The sequence below is a fragment of the Limulus polyphemus genome, unplaced genomic scaffold (genome assembly GCF_000517525.1).
Source record: "Limulus polyphemus unplaced genomic scaffold, Limulus_polyphemus-2.1.2 Scaffold36, whole genome shotgun sequence".
NCBI classification, from domain to species: Eukaryota; Metazoa; Arthropoda; class Merostomata; order Xiphosura; family Limulidae; genus Limulus; species Limulus polyphemus.
The window spans coordinates 1,176,978-1,197,190 of record NW_013665646.1 but is presented as its reverse complement, the minus strand read 5'-3'; the positions used below and the strand labels follow the sequence as shown (position 1 = coordinate 1,197,190).

The 20,213-nt window shown below is 31.5% G+C and overlaps 1 protein-coding gene and 1 long non-coding RNA gene across 2 annotated transcripts in view; one reads left to right on the top strand and one right to left on the bottom strand.

The window, feature by feature from the left end:
- LOC106461011 (integrator complex subunit 5-like) overlaps nucleotides 1–20,213 on the top strand; it is a 52,781-nt gene that overhangs the window by 6,194 nt on the left and 26,374 nt on the right. The gene's annotated exons all lie outside the window — the stretch shown is intronic.
- Nucleotides 844–19,527, bottom strand: LOC111086186. The gene is made up of 3 exons (XR_002610939.1): nucleotides 19,514–19,527; nucleotides 13,116–13,117; nucleotides 844–1,001 (listed from the first exon to the last, which is right to left on the bottom strand). It is a non-coding gene; the product is annotated as an uncharacterized LOC111086186 (long non-coding RNA).

Sequence of the window (20,213 nt, the reverse complement as noted above, 5' to 3'; positions counted from 1 at the left end):
TCTAAGTTATCTGTCAAGCTGCTGGAATGCAAGTCATGCTATTAGTTGATGGACCAGCTGTTTTAACCATGGCTGTGCCTGAAAAGAAAAACAATTTTCAAACTTTGAGTACTTACAATTTACTAGACATTATGTTTGGTTAGAATGACTAATAATTCAAATAATAATGATTTAATACTTTTGAAATGACCTTTTGGTGCAACCAGATGATCCAGTGATCTTCATAATTTGATATTCTGATACCTCATGGCCATGTTTCTATCAGTTATGATGCAACTTAGAGGCTTATTTTACAAATTTTAGCCTAAGAAATCTATTTGATCTTTTAAACTTCAAATGATGTGTGAATCAGTCTAAAATAGATCACATGAGCTCAAATTTTGAATACAAGTGTAATTTTATATTTGTCACATGACAGCATGGGGGCGACTGTGAATTTTAAAACTTTTTTTTTCTGCAATACCCAAATAGAAATGCATGGGGGGGGGGGGGGCTATAGCACATTTTTGTATGGAACAAAAGTTATCTTTTTTATTGGCTACTAGTTGAGTTACCCGGCATTGCACAGTGAAAATTTAGATTTGAAATGTATAGATCAGTATTTTTTCAGCAAATTATTAGTAGACAAAAGCTGTGATGCAAGAAATAAAAAAGCATTTAATCAAACAAAGTTTTATTTTAAATTAGATCGTGTTTGAGCTTGTCTTGTTCTTTGAGCATGAAGTCATACGTCATGTTGCTCCTCTGTTTCTTGCTCTCTGTAAGTTATTTGTCTTAATTTTTGTGCTTGAAGTTTGGTTTGACGTTGTTCAGAAGTTTCTTGTTGTCTATATCCAGCTTGCCTTGATGATTCTGACTGAACTCTGGCTTTGTGATGTTCAACAGTTTCTTGCTGTCTTTGAATAGCCTGCCTTTCAGCTTGAGCTCGAAGTCTAACTTTACGTTGTTCCAAAGTCTCTTCCTGTATTTCAGCAGCCTGTCTTGCAACTTGTATTTGAAGTCTTTGATTGCATTCTTCTTCTGTTTCAGCTGCTCTTTGTGCTTGCATTCTTTTAGTAACAGAAGACTTTCCATAGAAAGGGTATTTCTTGGGTGACATAAACACCTGTATCACTAAAAAATAACTTGCAATTTACAAAGTTACTAAATCATTTATAAAACTACTTAGCTCAATTTAAAGAAAAATGTTTTTGGAAATACTGAATTGGTAGCAAGGTGATCTGAATGTCTCCCGCCATAACGCTTTCTATGTGCAAAACGTGCTTATGTTTGTATGTTATTATGAAGTTAATCTAAATTACAATTTAACTCAGTTTTAGACTATTTGAAATTGTAATACGTAACAGACGTCACATAAGGGGCGCTTAATGTTGCAATTTGTACTGTTTTGACGTCAGTAAAACGTGCACATTCCATGAATCACGAAAAGAACCATACACTCTGTAGGTTACGACAGAGCATGCCATATGAACTTCAAAAGCAATAAATAAAAATATTTGTTAATCTTATGTTTGATTTTATTTACTCTTGGAACAGAACACTTTCCGGGACCCTGTGGAAGTACATCTAGTTGACAAAAGTATATGTTTTTAATATAGCCCCGTAAAATATGCATCTTATTAAAATTTCCCCTAAACACGTATAAAAATATGCAAATAATTCTTACGAAACAAGTAGTTAAGAGATAAGAATAGGTTTTTTAGATCTAATAACAAACAAGAAAAGTCTGCAAAGTAATTCTAAGAATTAGTTTCATATTTTTCAACAGGTCCCCCACGAGCCAGTGGGGGACGTTTTGTTGAAAAAAAACACTACCCAATCCGGTTTTTTTTAACTTGACATGAAACTTTTTGGACATTTTCATTGGCTAAAAAGAAGGCATTTCCCGCACTCTTTTAGCGTTGGAGCTGCGAAAAGTGATTTGAAGTGGTAAGGTGACTGAAATCCGTCAACGCATCACGAGAACAAAAAGCATGGAAGATTTTAAATGAGACGCAGTGGTGTTCAGGAACTGTTTAGAACCACCTTGGTATATATTGTGCAGCAAGTCGAGTACAATATTATCCCTGTAGCTGCTTTCAAAGTGTTCCTATCTGCTCATCCTACTGCTGACTATCGTGATGCTTCGATCTTCCCTACTGAAACGTAGGTGAAATAATTCGTATTTCAGTTGAATGTTAAACATAAAAGGTGATAGCAGAAGCATGAAAGTTTGACAGTTGCTTAATTAATGATGCTGAGAATGTGGCTTTATTCATATATTTTGAATTTACTCCCAGCGAGTAGAGCTAGAATGAAGACTTGAGGATACTGTATGTCACTTAGACATTTGTCAATTAAGAAACGAAAACTTGTCTCGTAATTGTTTCGAAAAGATACGTCCAAAACCTCCCTCTTTGAAAGTTTCTGGATTGAAAGATACCCCCGTGGCTCCTGAGGGATGTGTTAAAATAAATACTTGAAAAAGAAATGTTTAAGTATAATAAATATTTCTGTGTGTGTTTTTAATATCCATAATCCTATGTTATTGCTTTGCAGTTTGTGTCTTGTTTCGTATTGAGAATTTGAAATAATTTAACTTTTTATTGTTGAACTCTACCCTGGATTTAATGTTTAGAAATATGCCGATATTTTATTTAATTTACGCTATTTTCCAACAAGATTGATTCACACCGTTTTTGTTTTGACACAAATACGTTTTAATATATCTATATATAAAAGAGGAAGTTTGTTTATTTGTTTATTTTGTTCGCTATAGGAAACCAAACGGTTTAAAGCGGTAATCGGCGTGTGATCAGCGAGAACTACAGAGCTAGATAGCTCCCCGTTAAGTGAATTGTACCTACGTTAACTCGAAATTAACTCGCTCATCGTGAACCCTCGATAAGACATCAACGAAGTTCCTGAATAGAGAAAATACTTTGCATTTCTTGTAAGTTTGTGGAACTTTTGTATATAAATCATTATTTCTAGTAGCTGTTTGTAATAAGCGTTATTGTGAATTGTATTATTGTTTGTATATTAAAATAGAAAACTGCGTGTATCAATCTTGTTGGCAAACATCATAAATTGGAGATATATCGGCATTTACCTAACTACCAGAACATTCATACAAGATCAATAAAGTTCATAAAGCATAGCTTTGATTGTTTAGCAATCTTTTGAATGCTTGATAAATATACAAAAGTATAATTTGATTGTACTGTCATCTTAATTAACAAATAGAGAAGGTTAATATCTTTAGACCTTAGGAACACGTGATTTAGCGTGCTCTGTTTATTAAAAGAAGCGATATTAAACGTTTAAATGGTATCGACAAGTTTCTGTACAAAGATAAATATATATATAAACTGTTCCCAAGCTACTTTGTAATTAAACGAGTAATTGTTAAATTTTCATGCTGTTAATTCCGAATTTGTTTGGAAAACGCTTTTTAGATTCCACAAAACTAATTACGTTTTAATAACTTCATCTCTTATTGTTCCCTATTTTACAAAAAAAAATCTCAGGAAAACTTTATTTATTTATAGTGCATATTGGAGAGATTTAAACATTTTGGCAATAGAGTCAGGAAAAAAACGACATTTTATTTACGGATAATAATAAAAAAACACTTTTTATTTCAATCATCATTTCGCCCTTGTGGCTTCATCAGTGCTAGCAGTACAAAATAGTTATTCTACTAGTAGACCTGGTGATTTTTTGTGTGATTATTATTATTATGAATTTCGTGCAAAGCTACACAAGGGCTATCTACACTAGCCGCCCCTAATTTAGCAGTGTAAAACTAGAGGGAAGGCAGCAAGTCACCACCACCCACCGTCAACTCTTGGGCTACTCTTTTACCAACGAATAGTGGGGTTGACCGTCACATGATAACGCCACCACAGCTGAAAAGGCGAACATATTTAGTGGAACGGATTCGAACCCGCGACCCTCAGATTGCGAGTCGAGTACCCTAACCACCTGGCCATACCGGCCCTTTTTTTGTTTGAAGTTAAGCACAAAGTTACACAGTGGGCTATCTGTGCTCTGCCCACCACGGGTATTGAAACCCGGTTCCTAGCGTTGTAAGTTCGCAGACATACCGCTGTGCCACTGGAGGGCAGACCTGATGAAGACACGAGGGCGAAATGTTGACTAAAATATAAAAAAATTATTATTATGTGAAGAGTAAAAGTCATTTTTTTCCCTCTAAGTTTATTGCCAAAACTTCATTTAATCTACAATTTTATTGAAGAAAATTATTTTTTGTCTTCCTTATACTTCTTTTTTCTCCTAAAACTTTGTTCATTATAACGTTTCACTGGATTTTCATAGTTTCTAGACCCCAAAAGTTTTTTTAGAAAAAATGCAATTTGTCGAGTGACATTTCTGTTGATCTTACTTTATAGGGGTTTATTTAGAAAAATAAAACCGTCAGGAAGGTACAAATCACAGAACCGTATATCACGTGAATAGGCTTTTGATTTCTTCACAAGCCAAGAAAACTGAGTCACCATACATCTTAGATCACGTATAGCGTTTGATATAATAAGACCTTATATATCAAACCAAATTAAGGTGTGAGTAAAAGGTGGAGGAGTTTCTTTCTCTTGCAAGTTTTGCGCCTCGTGATAAACTGAATAGACACATAACCTATATATACACACTTAGGCACTTCACTGTTAGAATATTAGTGGTTATAATATTATTAAAAAGCTGTATTAAAACGCTAAAATCCGGGATCCGATTCTCCGCAGCGGACAGGGCGCAGAGAGTCCGTTGTGTAGCTTTGCGCTGAAAAAAACAACAACAATAACAGCATCAACTAATTTTAGAAGCTATGAATTTGCACACATAAATGAATAAACAATTGTTTGATGAAGCGTGTCCCCCAGTGGCACAGTAGTATGTCTGGGGACGTATACCACTATTAACTGGGTTTCTATACCAGAAGTGGGCAGAGCACAGATAACCGTTTCTGTAGCTCTGTGCTTAATAACAACAGTTGATAAAGCGAAAAAGTGTGATACAATTACACTTCATTTTCTAATATAAACAACTTTTTTGTCAAATCTTGGAATCAAGTAATAAAGAAATGCAACGATTCAAGTTATTGATGATAATTAATTAAATTTATAATGCCAAATCATATTATTATTGATACAAAATGCTGTACTGGACTGATATCTGGATGGTTTTGCACATCAAAAAAGTACTTTAGATACACTGGTAAATAGCATGTTCTAAAAGTGAATAAGTTGCTTGATTATCACCATTATAATTCAACTCCTGCTTTGCCAATGATGAAACATCCAAGGTAATTGCTATTTTGATACAAAGCTGTTTGTGTACAGTCATTAAATTTTATTAGTATTATTTGTTCTAATATTATGTTAGTTAAGCAATAAGTTAATTTACTCCTTTTTAAGGTAATTTCCACGAAAGGGGCCCAAAGACTAACTGGAGGAGTCACCTGTTTTAGCCACTTGCACCACTTTACAGCATTGTGTTGTCTGTCAGTGAGTCAGTAGATATTAAAATGACGTGTGACGGATTTATTATTCTATATTTATTTAAATTAAATGTATATTTAGAAATATACATAACGTATACTGTTAAATATGATTTGCAAAACTCCCGCCTATTCTCTAAAGTTGTAGAAGATTCTCGAGTGTAGGAATCAACAATATATATGTGTGTACGAATACGCTAGTGTTAACGTCAGTATTGTTACGTAAACTGAAGTTTCGAGAAACTCTCCACACGCGTATAAGTATATCCAAAAAAAGAGTATCTATTTTTGGTTTGCTGTAATTGGTAGGATTTAACTGTGATTGTTATAACGCTTATTAATCGATAAACGTAAGATATTTGACCAGGAACATTTATAAATTTCTAACATTACAAACCATTTAATTTCAGTGGATTCACATCGGACATTAGTACTTTTACGAAAATATTATATAACTTCAAAGTGAAAAAGTTCTATTTAAACCTGATAAATTAAACATTTGTTGTTAAGCGCAATACTACATGTGTGATCTGACAAGCAAGGGTATCGAATCCCAATTTTTATAGCATGAAAATATCCCAATCTTACCGATGAGCTTTGTTTGTTTGTGTTGGAATTTCGCGCAAAGCTACACAAGGGCTATCTGCGCTAGCCGTCTCTAATTTAGCAGTGTGAGACTAGAGGGAAGGCAGCTAGTCATCACCACCCACTGCCAACTCTTGGGCTTATCTTTTACCAACGAATAGTGGGATTGACCGTCACATTATAACGCCCCCACGGCTGAAAGGGCAAGCATGTTTGGTGGTATGCGGATTCGAACCCGCGACCCTCAGATTGTGAGTCGAGCGCCTTATCCACCTGGCCATGCCGGGCCCTACCGATGAGCTACAAGGAGACAAAGTTAAACAGAAAACTTACTGTGAAAACCCTCGCTATTAAAGCTATATGAAAAATGCAATTTTATGCTAAACAATACACGAAACCTTACCCAACTATTTCTTCAAACGTTCAATGAAAGAATAAAAAATACCCATCATCCCCTTATCAAAATAATTAACTACTTTCTTCCTCCGTTATTTTTACTGATTAGAGTATCCAAAAATGAGAGTTTATTGTCTTGCTGATTTCCACAGTAAACTTTATGCTGTTATCTCTACTATTTAGATATCATAAAAATTGGGAAGTTTGGCCAGAGTTATAAAACATAGAGACGGTATTGTCAACATATCTACTATAATAAAAGGTTTAAATTGTTACAGGCATTTTTCCAATCATTGTTTTTCATAAAAACACAAAAATAATCCAGTTAATGATGGTACAAGTCTTGGGGCCATAGGGACACCGTCAACAAGATCATAAAGCTTTCCATTCAACAAAAAATTAGATTATTAAACCTCATTAGTGTCAAAAAGACAAATTTTAGTATTAACTTCCATTGGAATTGTCATTATAAATAAACTCAATACTTAACTATATTTTCCCTTCTGACGGTATATTCGAATATAATGATTCGTTGTCAAAATTGGCACAACGCATATGACGGTCAAACTTTAGTTTTTCTTCATCACCCATTTAAGCCGTCTCCAGCCATTATTAGTCTCAAAGTGGGTTCCTCGTCATCGAATTTGAAACTTTAGTTGTTGAATTTTATAAGAAAATTCCAAATTGTCTTCAGAGTGTAGTTATTTTTGATAAATGTTTGAAAAAAATCAACAAGTAAACCAACCAAAGCATGGTTAAATGTTCCAATGTTCAATACTATTGGTCGTAAGGGACATCCTTATTTATGAATTTTTGTTAGATCTTATAATATAACGGGATGACTTCCTGACAGCCTAATATTCAAACATTGTTTTACATTAAGAAAATTTACTTTCTTTAATTTTAATAAAAACTTCTGCAACTTAGCTTACTTTTATCAGTAGAATCTTGATGCAATTTTATAAATTTGGTACAACTACAAACTATTTCTTCTGCTTTATTCATATAATCATCTTTATCTAGAATTACAATCCTATTACCTTTTTCTGATTTAGAAATAATAGCACCATACTTTTTACTTAAACGCTTTAAGGCTTTAAATTCTTTTACACTTAGATTAAAAAATGTTCATAATCATTATTATAACTTTAAAATTCAGTCAAAGCATTACCAGTGTTTTCAATTATAATATTGCTAAAACCTAGATCTTATTCCAAATGGTCTGATAAGACAATGTTTCCAGAAACTGATTAAATTGAGTAAACTAATCTTCAGACTTAAACTTATTAGGAACACTAAATTTTAAACCAAGAGCTAAAAGAGTTTTTTTTCTATATCATTTAAAAAATACTTAGAAACATTAAATATTACAGTATAAGTTTTATTTCAAAAAAAGAACTATGACCAAACAGTCGCCTTGTTTCTCTTTAACCTTAATCAAACTCTCGTTGTTCTGTGTTTCAATGAATTGTTTCAAATGTATAAAATCTAAATACCCATTTTACTTTTCAATATTTTAAATTTGCCTTGTAAAAGACTTAACAATTGATTTTTTTATTGAGTTTCAAAATCTAGCATTCCAGTTGAAGTTTTACGAAACTGTCTGGAGTGGCGAAAGTGAGGGATGGAAACTTTAAAATTAGGGAAACGAGGAATTACTTTTAAACGTTTAAATTATTTTTGGGAAATATAAACGTGGTTTATTTTTTTCCTGTATTTCTCCCTAGATTTACCATACCTATACTTAATTACATCAGCAATTGATATATTTATACGAAATATCAAGAGAATTATAAACTTTAAACCTAAATACACTATTATCTACATGGTATTCGGGCATTTCATTTGAATAAATACTAAAAGTTCCACGTCTAAAAGCAAAAAAATACAAGAAACGGACTAACCACCAAATCCTCTTATCTCCAGTGGTCATGAACTTTCGGACTAAACTAAGTCCATCATGAAATGAGAAAAATGTAACAGACAACTTTTAAATATTACATCCTTTTTTTTCCTGTAAACTCCCAGTGGAGCATTGGGCCGCAACAACACCTCGCCAACGGAAGGTGTTGTTGCAGTTACTTGTAGCAGGTTGGTTTTTACGCCCCGCACCCAACCCTCCTCCTTTCTCATCCTGGACTTGGGACCAGGCAAAGGCGGAGGTTTGGCATGTTTGGTGTGACGGGGATTCGAACCAGCGACCCTCAGATTACGAGTCGAGCGCCCTAACCACCTGGCCATGTCGCGCCCAATATTACATCTTAGAGCATCAATATTAGTTTTTTGCAACATTGATTTCAGTCCTGAACTTATGAATCAAAGAACTCTTAGTTAAATTGTAATTTCTCTGTGGTTACGAAATATCTAGCACGGACGAATTTATGCATCAACATTTTATTAACATTAATTATTTTTTTATAGAAAAATAAGTTATCGTGTTTTATGATTAACAGAATACTTTTTACATATTTAACTAAGCAAAGTTTTTATACAGCAAATCCTATTGACTGTCTAAGTACCCTCTAATCATCAGTTTATCATTTATGAGTAAATATTCTTTAGTTATTCTGTTGAAACATGTTATCCAAAGGGATATACACAGTTTAGATCTTATTGTTACCTACTTTCTTTTGTTAAGTTTAACACCAGATTGCACTTTTACAATAATCGTTAATAGTTCATAAATTTACTTGTCCTTTCTGTCAGCAAAGCTGTATTGGTACAAAAGGAAACAAAAAGGAACAGTTGGTACAAAAAGGAAACTATCAACACGAATAAAAGAATACGTAACTTCAAATCATCTACTTAGTCTTGTATATTTGTATATCAGAACATGCCCTAGAAAGATGTGACGTTGTCGTTCATTCTAATTTCTTTAAGATTCTTGCAAGGGCCAATGATGAGAGTCTTTAAAATATTCAGTGTTGTTAGTTTTGAAAAAAGCTAATCTTAAGGCATTAAGATTTAGTATTTGATAGCACCTATTTAATAACTTTCTAAAATACACTATAAAAGCTTAAATTTTTAAGATTTTGATACTCTTCACTATTCTAAGCATTTGCTTCTAACAAAAGTTCACTTACAATTTGAACCACAAATTACATAGATAAGAATGAAAATGTTTATGGTGTTAAACTGTTAGAAAACCATGTGTCAGCATTTAGACTGGTCAAGAGTCTTAAGAAAGACCCAAAGTATAAAGTATTACATAAAACATTTGAAGAACAAAGTATTTAAAATGAAGTACAGTTATATTTACAGTTTCGCATATTTCGTAATGAAAGGTCATCTAAGCTCAAAATGATAGCCACGCGTGATGTTTAATTAAGTAAAGCTAAAATAAATGTATCGAACTGTAATGTGCAAGAAAACTGCTTTATGACACTTCGAAACAGGACACTTTTCTTCATACGCTAACAGTCGGACTTTCAATGTTTCGATGTTAACTTTCTGAACATTTGCATTGAGCAAAAAATAATTATTCTACTGATGGACGACTGAAACTTTTCAAGTACTGGGTTAGTTTTGTAAAGAGTATTCGTGCCTAAAGTATAAACATTCCTATCGTGTTACTATAAAAGTAGCAGCTAGATGATAAACAATATATACATATAGCACAATACTGACTCACGAAAGCTTTTCCAGAAATATTAGTGCCTCTTTAAAGCCATAGAGATTTATTTCCTATGCGAACATGAATTCGTTATTAATCTAGCAATATTCTGTTTAGTGTAGACATATTTTCTAAAGGTCCTTTAATTACTTTCAAAGAGTGTACTATAGTTGTAACTTTAATGATCTTCGTAAAATATATTTTCCTGTACATCACTCTACGACGTTATCTTTAATAAAATCGAGAGGAATTTCAATAGTATCTTAAAAAAACAACTATTTCAAATTTGGTGAAACACATGAATACAAATCAAAGTTTTGCTATGGGAAATAACATGGATATACATTTTGCTGAAGTATCTATGTACTTCTTGATCGTTAGAACTCTAAAATGGTTCACATTTGTGTTTGTTTTGTTTGTTTATTTTTAGAGCAATGTCACCTGGAAAAATCGAACCCCGAATTTTAGCGTTGTAGATCCGTAAACTTACCGCTGTCCCACTAGGGACCTGTAACATTTATCAACTTTGAATTGCTTGAATGATAAAATATAGGCGTATCAGACTCCTTAAGGTTTTTCCTGAAAAAATATCACACTAGCAGTCTTAAATTGTTTCATCACGAACATTTTTATGATATTTGAATCAGATGAAATATCAATCTACAATATGGACGTTTTCCTTACAACTTTTATTCAAACTCCATGGGTCATTTCAGCTGATCTGTCTTCCATCAGAAATAGATCACTGCTGAAGAGGTCTTTCACTGAATTCCAGAACCCATTAGCCAGATTGGACTGGCAGAAGACAAAAGAGCTTTAAAAACTACTATTCTTGCGTAATATATAACAGTTTATTGTTAAGGAAAGAAAAAAAATCTTAAACAAATTTTCTGTATATTGTGGTAATCAAAACAATTATGTCGAACGTAGAAGCATTAAACTTTTTCTGTGTCATTAATCACAATATGAACACATAATACTTTTTTGTTTTTAACTAAACTAAATACGATATGATTATCAATGATACCATATATTAATGATATCAGAATGATATCATATATTAAAGTAATTAAAAATTACAAAATGTTAAAATATTGTGCAATTAAGGAATAATTATATTTGAAAATAAAAAGTAGAAATTTGTTTATATGTGTTACTAAATTATTTCATTAATCGTGTACTTTCCTACGTGTTTTCATTTATTTATTGTCATACATGTGTTTTGGTTTTTTTTAATCGCTAAGCAATAAAGAAATGCCTAGTACTCAGAATTTATTGAATTAGGCAAAGTATATTTATTTTTTACAATAACTGAAATCCAACTAGTTACGAACATGATTTGTTCCCTGGTTAAACTACTAAATACACAATATTATAAACAATTTCAGATATGGCGAAGAAAACAAAAGGTATAACGTGTGAAAATGAGCTGCATCAGAGTGCAGTCACGTTTTGATACTATACAGTGTGATTGGTTATCATCCAATCAATATAACGCCTATAAAAGTATAGACAGTTATATTATGCCCAGTACTAGTAGTAGTAGTGTGAATTTAGTCCTGACCCTCAGGACTGAAATACCGCATGGCATGCTTGTAGAAATAAAAGTCTTGGCTGTTTAAGGATACTCCATGTGATAACTTGCTACTAGGCCCTATATGTTAGACGGAGCTGTATGGAAGACTCTAAAGTGGTACCTGAAGCTAGTGCTTAATAATAGAAGTGGTTTAGGTAGAAAATCTAAACTCCCTAAGACAACTCTATTTTTAGAGTTATGATAGATGTATTCAAAATATTCTTATATATGATGCTTTGATAAACACAATAAGCATCTCAAGGTATGTTCTTAAAGGAATAGACAGTCGAGCCCAGATCTTTCCAACGACCATGCTGTAAATACAAGTGTGTAAGTTACCTCTAGAATAGTAAGATACACATTAGCACGAAGTAATCTAAATGAATGTATAATATAAGTTTCGGGTTGTATCTCAGGCAATGACATAAGTGATCTACAACAAAATTTATGACATGCTGACTGTTGACAAGTATAAGCAAATTCTAATCCATCATGTTATTCCCTCGGATATGTCGCTCATAGTGTAAGGCTGATTTTGATAATGAAACCAAGAATATACATTAGATCTGGTGCAAGGATAACTCAACAGTAAAAGTAAAAAGGTCGATGAAACACTCAAGATCGTTGCTTGGCCTGCAAATATTCCGAATATGAATATTATTTACGCCATATGGGCTTATTTAAAAATTGAGATGATCAAAAGGTCACCCAACAACTTGGCTTATATACATATGAACACAACATATAATCAGCAAATACAAACAAAAGCTAAATATTTTATGCAGTCATGAATTACGTATTGAGACTTAAAGTGTTTAATCCTATTGGGATAACATTATTGTAATATTTATAGAACTCATTTGAAGTTGGTGAGTTGAATTCTATGAGTTGTTTAATCCACAAAAACGTAATTGTTTTCACATTTCGTTGCTTGAAGTTTGTGTAGATATGTCTACGACTTGCTGTAACGATAAATTAATCAATATATAAGTTACTTGTGCGGATTGTAAATTTTGCTTTTAAGAAAAAAATACAAAAAATATATAAATATCCTACGAATCTATAAATTACTAAAACATTCTCATGACCGACAATTGAGTTACTGCCACAGATAATATTGAAAAGGATAGGGTCGATAACCGAAAAAGAGCACTCAAACCCAGCTTAAGATTTAACACATTTTATTTACCCATTCTAGTTAGTGGGCTTAAATATAATATTAGTGTATATATATTTTTTCCGTACATTTTTTTCTAATTTTTTACAAATAAGATGGTCACATTTCAATAAAGCACCTCCTACTGCATCTGATATCATGTTCTTAATGCAGATTATACAGAGGCAGAAAGAAGGAAAGCATTTACTCACCACGTGTTTTAAATTTCTTTTATTATGTTCCCTAGTTATTATGGACTATAATAATGGATCTAATATATCACGTGTGCTACTTCTTCATTTCTATCTATATTTATCTTTTATGGTGACAACCGACATAAGCCAAGAAGAAGACTCTTCAAGGTACCTAACAAAAAACACACAAAAAAAGCTCGATTGAAACTATCTTGAATATATAAAAGGTGCAAAATACTGAAAATCAATAGATTTAAAATTCATGATAAAACTGTAGATTTTTCACGTTCTTCTGTATTGAAATATAAAAAACAACATCTGCAGTGTTGTACTGTTACGAATATATGACCTATCGATTGAATATTTGTATAAACAGCCTTCGGGTAAAAAATTTACCTTACCAAAAAGAAAAATTACCTGATCTTTCCACGACCAGCATGATGAAATCACTTTCATGATCAACAGAGTAAAATAAACATCTTTTATCAGTTTCTTTTAAGGTACATAAAAGACAAACTGATATTACACCAGACATCAAGAAAAAAATATCTGAGCAATTTGTCGATGCTGATTCTAAAAATCACGTTGAAAGTTACTTATCTCCTCTATTTTTAGAGTTATGAATTAATTTATTCAAAATATTCTTATATATGATGCTTTGATAAACACAAGTCACGAATCAGATCATTTAGCCTTTCTTGTGTGATCAGATGAGGCAATTTTTGTTGAGGAATAGAATTACTAGATGAAGAGGATGAAGATTATTCATTACCTTTTTTTTGGCAAGATAACTCTTCTGTTTCCCAATTCGCTGGTGGGTGTGGCACTGGAAAACCATTTCCATAGGATACTGGTTTAATAGCAGATGCAATATCTGGATATTTTATGTATTGTATAGTTTTGCCTGAATATCCAGAAACATTATTCATGCAAAAATACAAGCCAGTTAGATTATCTTTGGGCTTACACTATATCATGAGAATTGCAATTGGCATACTTGGTCTCTTCTTCTTCAGCCACTGTGTCAAGCCAGATGTGCAAACTGTACAAAACATATGGTTTCGTGATTTCCAGGCAGAGCAAATAAGTGTGGGAATGAAGCAAAAGTGAATATAGAATATACGAATAATATATTTCGACTTTTACACCAATACAATACAGTAACTGTTTAAAACTATCAAAAATATATGCCTTTTATCCATTAAACTGTCCAAGTAAACTTACTTTCACAGCATATATATATATATTGTACTGCGTTAATTGCATGGTATTTCAAATAGTGCTGATAAAGTATTAAGATATTACAATAACTCAAATTCTAGAGGCGATGAACGAATTCTGAATACATTTTTGAAATTAGCACCACTACATTACTCTGTATGACTTGAGTTTTCTTCACTAACGATTTTGTTGTTGTCCAGTGATATTTTAATGACCAACGAAGTGAAATCAGCAAGTTTTACATGTATTATAAGATACACAGAAGACCATCTTTTTCATGACCATTAGCATGATATCAACAGTCTTCTTCAGTTTTCTAGGAAGATACACAAATTTAACTGCCTGATCCTTTATAAGAACAGGTTTGAGTTAAACCTGCATAAGGCTTACGAAACAATAGAGGATGTGTATTGTACTTAATATTGAAAAGTAACGTATGATTGCCTACATCATTTACAACGTTGCTGTATGTTTGCTGATTGTAAACAGGCATGATTGGTCTACAGGAAATTAAGTTCCATTCTTTCTAAGCATCCATTATGCAATTTAATTACCAGTTTTGTAACCTTCTTTTGATGTAAATTACGCAACTCACCTGTCACAAAACTGAATGACACATTTGAAATATGCTATTAAATATATAAACACAATTTAGCTTGAAAATGTATTATGAGTTCTGAAAAAAAACCTTTTATTTAAACAAAAAATAATTAAGTAAAAGCCTTTAAGTTCAGTAGAGGAGCGATCGAAAATTTTGCTATATTTTTTTTCACACTCAATGCGTCCCTATACATTGCTGTGCCCTTCAATAATGTTCTCACACTATAGGCAATTGCTGCAGATAAGCAGAATAAATCATTATTTTGAAAACTATTATTTATCATACAACCACTTAATCGTTTTTGTGAATATATATATGCAACTAATGGTTCAATAGGGCAAATTGTTTAAGAGCTGTAAATTAAGAAAATACAAGAAAAAATATGAAATGTGTTGTTGTTGTTTTTTCATATTATTACGTAGTTATAATATTCTATTGCATTTCACAGGACGCCAGCAAAGTTAGTTTTGCTTTAAATTTCGGCATGTTAAATTTTCTCCTTCTTAAATACTTCCTGTAACAAAATATTAAAATTTTAGTAGTGTTATTTTCATTAAATATTGATCATTATTTGTTATTTAAAAAGGCTTCCAGCACCTTACAGTTTAAAAAATTAAGTATTACTTTGATTAAGTAAGCGGAGCGCATTTTTTTCGTTAATTTTGGTGTCTTACTTTTTTACTCTTTAATTTCAGACTAATCAGCCAAGTGGACAAAAAGAAATAAAATTATTGGCTGAAACATTAAACATATGCGCGCGCGCGTGTGTGTGTTGAATTCTTAAGTTAAACTCTCGGCGAAATTCGTGTTTTATAATATTTATTCTAACTACAGAACTTAATTTTTAGATTAAATGAAGCTTACCGTTCCAAGATGTGAAAGCTTTATTATTACTATATCTCTGTCTCTTGCAAAACTGAAGAACACAGTTTAATTTAAGTAAAAGAAAAAAAATTCATATTCGCCACATTCGCAGAAAATAGAGTTTTATAGAAAGTTTAATTATAAAAGTATTGACACAGGCATTTCAAAAATGTATAAATTATCGCATTTGAAATACGGTGATTAAGTTATTTGTTTATTTTACGGCTGAAAGCTTTCGAATTATTACGAGGAATGAAAACGTATTTTCCTGTAAAACCTGGTATCCTCTTGGGTTAACATGTTACATATAAAAAGACTCGAAAGCTTAGATGGATTTTCTTTAATGAAATTAATTATGAAAGAAAATATACATAATCCTTGAAATTACTTTTACAGAGAACATATGAACGACATGTAGAAGACGATTTACTTGTGGGTATGGAGGGGGAAGGAGAACGATGAAGAGCTTCTTGACGTACATTAGCAAGACTAAAATAAAAAAGGAATCACCATTTCAATGTGAAGTTTACTATAAAAAATATTCACATGTTTATATTTTAATTTTGAAAGTTTTATTCGAAACATTTTGAAGAAAATTTAGTTAAAATATTAATTCATTGTGCTTATAAAATATGTAGTACGTATGAAGTTATGCGTAAAGAATTTATTTTTATACAAAAATTAGTTCCCATGTTTTATCATTGTCAGCATATATGCATATATATTTTTTAGTTATTTAAATAAGCCAAGTCTTTAAACAGCAAATTCAATTTACGGGTCTTATTATTCTCCAGTCATCAGTTTACCATTTATGGGTAAATGTTCGTTAGTTATTAAACATCAGTTGAAACATTAAGGTGTATGTTTAAACATAATTGTTGCCTACTTTCCTTATTTGAACTTGTGGACCATATTTAAGCTTTACAATCATTGTTAGTTGCTTATAAATTTACTTGTCCTTGCTGTCAGCAAGACTATATTGGTTCTACAAAAAGGAAACTATTAACACGAGTAAAAGAACCCTCCAACTTCAGATCACATACTAAATCAAGTATATTAGAGCATGCCCAAAGAGAATGTGATGTTGTTGTTCGTTCTAATTGTCTGACGGTGGGACAGCGGTAAGTTTTCGGATTTACAACGCTAAAATCAGGTGTTCGATTCCCCACGGTGGACCTAGCAGATAGCCTGATGTGGCTTTGCTATAACAAAATATATACACACACACACTTCGTTCTAATTTGTTTAAGATCCCTGCAAGGACCATTGGTGAGAGTTTTTAAAAGAGAGTATTTTGATTTTCAAGCTGAGGCTTGAAATCAGTTGCTTTCGATATTTTTCTGTATATTTCTTAATGTCTGTAATTTTTGAATTGTTAAAGAGATAAAGTCAAGAAACAACGAGTCGCTAAAAATGTTGAACATTTCGAAAGTTACATATTCTATATGAAGTGGTACCAATATTACTAAGGACATAGACCCTTAATTGTGTAAAAATGCACGATATAAGAAATCATAAAGAAGTATCGGTCTCAGTTTGTGTTCTTTCTAGTTTTAGATATTTTCAAAATTAATCTTTTTGCTTACAAAATTATAAGGGCATTGATGTATAGCATTGAAATTTTACTTTTTGCAAAAAAAGATTGAAAGTGTATACCATTTCCTATGTGGTGCTTGGACTAATGACGTGCGATAATTAACCTTTAACATTAGAAAATAGTGTATTTAGGACATAGATTAACAAAGATGCCCTTAGTTTAACAATAGCATAATTTCAAGCTGTGCCGCTAATTTAAATATCTTATATCTCTTGAAAATACGTGGATTTATCTATCAGTATGCATACTTAAAATTACTATGTAAGAAATGATAAACAAAATGACTATAGTGTACTGGAAAGTTCTTCCATCGTTTATTATTGCAAGAGAAATATCTTGCAATGCTATGCTATGCTATGCTATGCTATGCTATGCAATGCTTCTTTCACAGTCTCCTAAGAAGTCAAGATCATCATATTTGACGTAACACTTGGCAGTATACAGCACGTATCCCTGAAAGTAAAGAAAGAATAAATTCATATAACTTAAATTATCTTTAAATATAATTAGTAAAAATCATGTCCCAATATTTCAATAATTCTTTATATTTTTTCTAATTATTCCTCATAATGCATGGTTCTTGTGCTTTTACTTCATGTGTATCAAGTAACATACATTTCGCCGATGATTTGTTTCAACTTAAATTTTATATCATAGAACGCATCTACAGAACTTTGTGCTTATGCATTAAATATTTGAGTTACTGAATATATACAAAACCCTCATTTATTTTTATTTTCTTGAACATAAAACGAACATATAAGTTTTGTGTTAATAGATACATATTTTTCAACAGTGGTTTATTAGAATGTAATTTTATGAGCACTGTCATAAGTAAATGAAATAAGTGTAGCAAAAAGTATTTGTAGTTGCAAAGCTCATACATAAACCAAATGTTGCTGGAGAATTTAGTAAATATGTCATAGCTTTTTCTATATCTTTTCAAACACTTTTTAACATTCTACAGAATAAGCGAAATTTTGCATATTGCCTTTCAGTTATTCTTATTAATGTTGAAATTTATTTTGAGTGCCTATTAAGACGTTTCTTTAAAGTTTAGACACAGCAATTTAACTACCGTAAAATATATCATTGTTTATAAGAGCTATTGAATTATTTATGTTTAGTTTACAACCTTAGCAAATGTAAGAATTTATCTTCTCTCCCTACCCTAAAAAAACAATATAGTGGAGACACTAGAAAAAAAACATTAACATGAGCATTGAAACTTAAATCTGATGATGACTATTTCCTCCATTTTTATGTCTAGTTGAATATCCACTCTCTTTAGAAAGTAGTTAAGTGCTGCAGACACTGCGTATTTGAATACTGTAAACAAAGAGAAAATATTATTTTCATATTGTTTTAACTTAAAGAATATATAACGAAATTAGCAAAATGACAAAATTCTACATTATCACACTTCCAACTTTTCTATTTTGATGCTAATTCTTCAGACTTTCATATTCTCCTTAGACTTGTGCAATTAATCGAAATCCTACAGACATATTAGGGAAAAATGGATTTTAAAAAACAATTAGAATATTATTGTAAACACAAAAAGGAAGAACTGAAACTTACAATATGATTAAATTACAATTAAAATGTTACCTGGTGAACCTTACCTATAGTAATAGGTAGGCAGAACTAAACTTCATAAAAATCTATAGCCAAAATATAGAAAAGTAATCATTTAAAATAAGATAAAGGAAACTTCGAAACTTAGCTAACTAGCTCGTATAGCTAAAAGGTAATTTAGGGCCTAAATAACTTTAACTACATTTCATTGAAATATATAATTGGTCTAATATTTCAATTTCCTATCCTACAATAATGATTTATTACCTATCAGTGTTTAGTTCGTAATTAGAGCAAAATAGCTTATGATTACCATCAACATCAACTAATCAGTGATATATTACATGATAACAGCTTCTCTGGTGCCTATTAAAAGTACTATTCCATATGTAATTTTATATTTGTAAAAAGCCTTATCCTATCACGCATTTACAAATGACAGGTATAGAATTAGATAAAAACGTATTATTCTTTGTTAAGACAGGAGATAATAAGAAAATGATATAGTAATTCTGAAAACAGTAGTATTGTTATACTGTTTCGTTACGACTCTTCCTTATTTTATTTCTTATTTAAAATTACAGTGTACAAGATAAGACGCACATTCGAAGTCTCAATGTCCAAAGTTCAAAAACAACTTTAAGTTATTAGTTTCACAAATACGCTGATTTTAGGTTTATCTTTGTCATGTTAATTCATAGATATCCACGTTTCTTATGTTCATTTGCGATATGTACTAATAAAGTTTAAATATTTTATTTTAACTCCCAAATTTTATAAATATGATAATATGAGTTTAATTGAAAATACCACTTAAAGCTGTTACAGTAAACTCTTTACATTATTTCATCTACAATTACTATTTTTCTTACATTTCTCTACATAGGAATTGGAATCAAACTCAAAACTCATTTATGGCTAGCGATCGATCTATCAAGTTTTGTTTTCGTTAACTACGTCCAAGAGAATAACAGTGTTAATAATCATTACAATATTTTGATTAGCCCCACAGTGGCACAGCGGTATGTCTGCGGACTTACAACACTAGAAACCGGGTTTCGATATCCGTAATGGGCAGAGCACAGATAGCCAATTTTGTAGCTTTGTGCTTAACTTCAAACAAACAAAATTCTGATTAATAAAACTAATACAAAAATTTGTAAATAAAGTATTAAATAATAATAAGAGAAAGCGGTCTTTCTTCTGGTGACTTTCGCTATCAGACTAATTAATATCCAGAAACAGTTGATCACTCCAGGCAAAATATTGATAGATCGTTTATTGTGTCATCAGAGAATGATGTAGGAAACTTGATCTAGTTCAATAAGTGCTTGC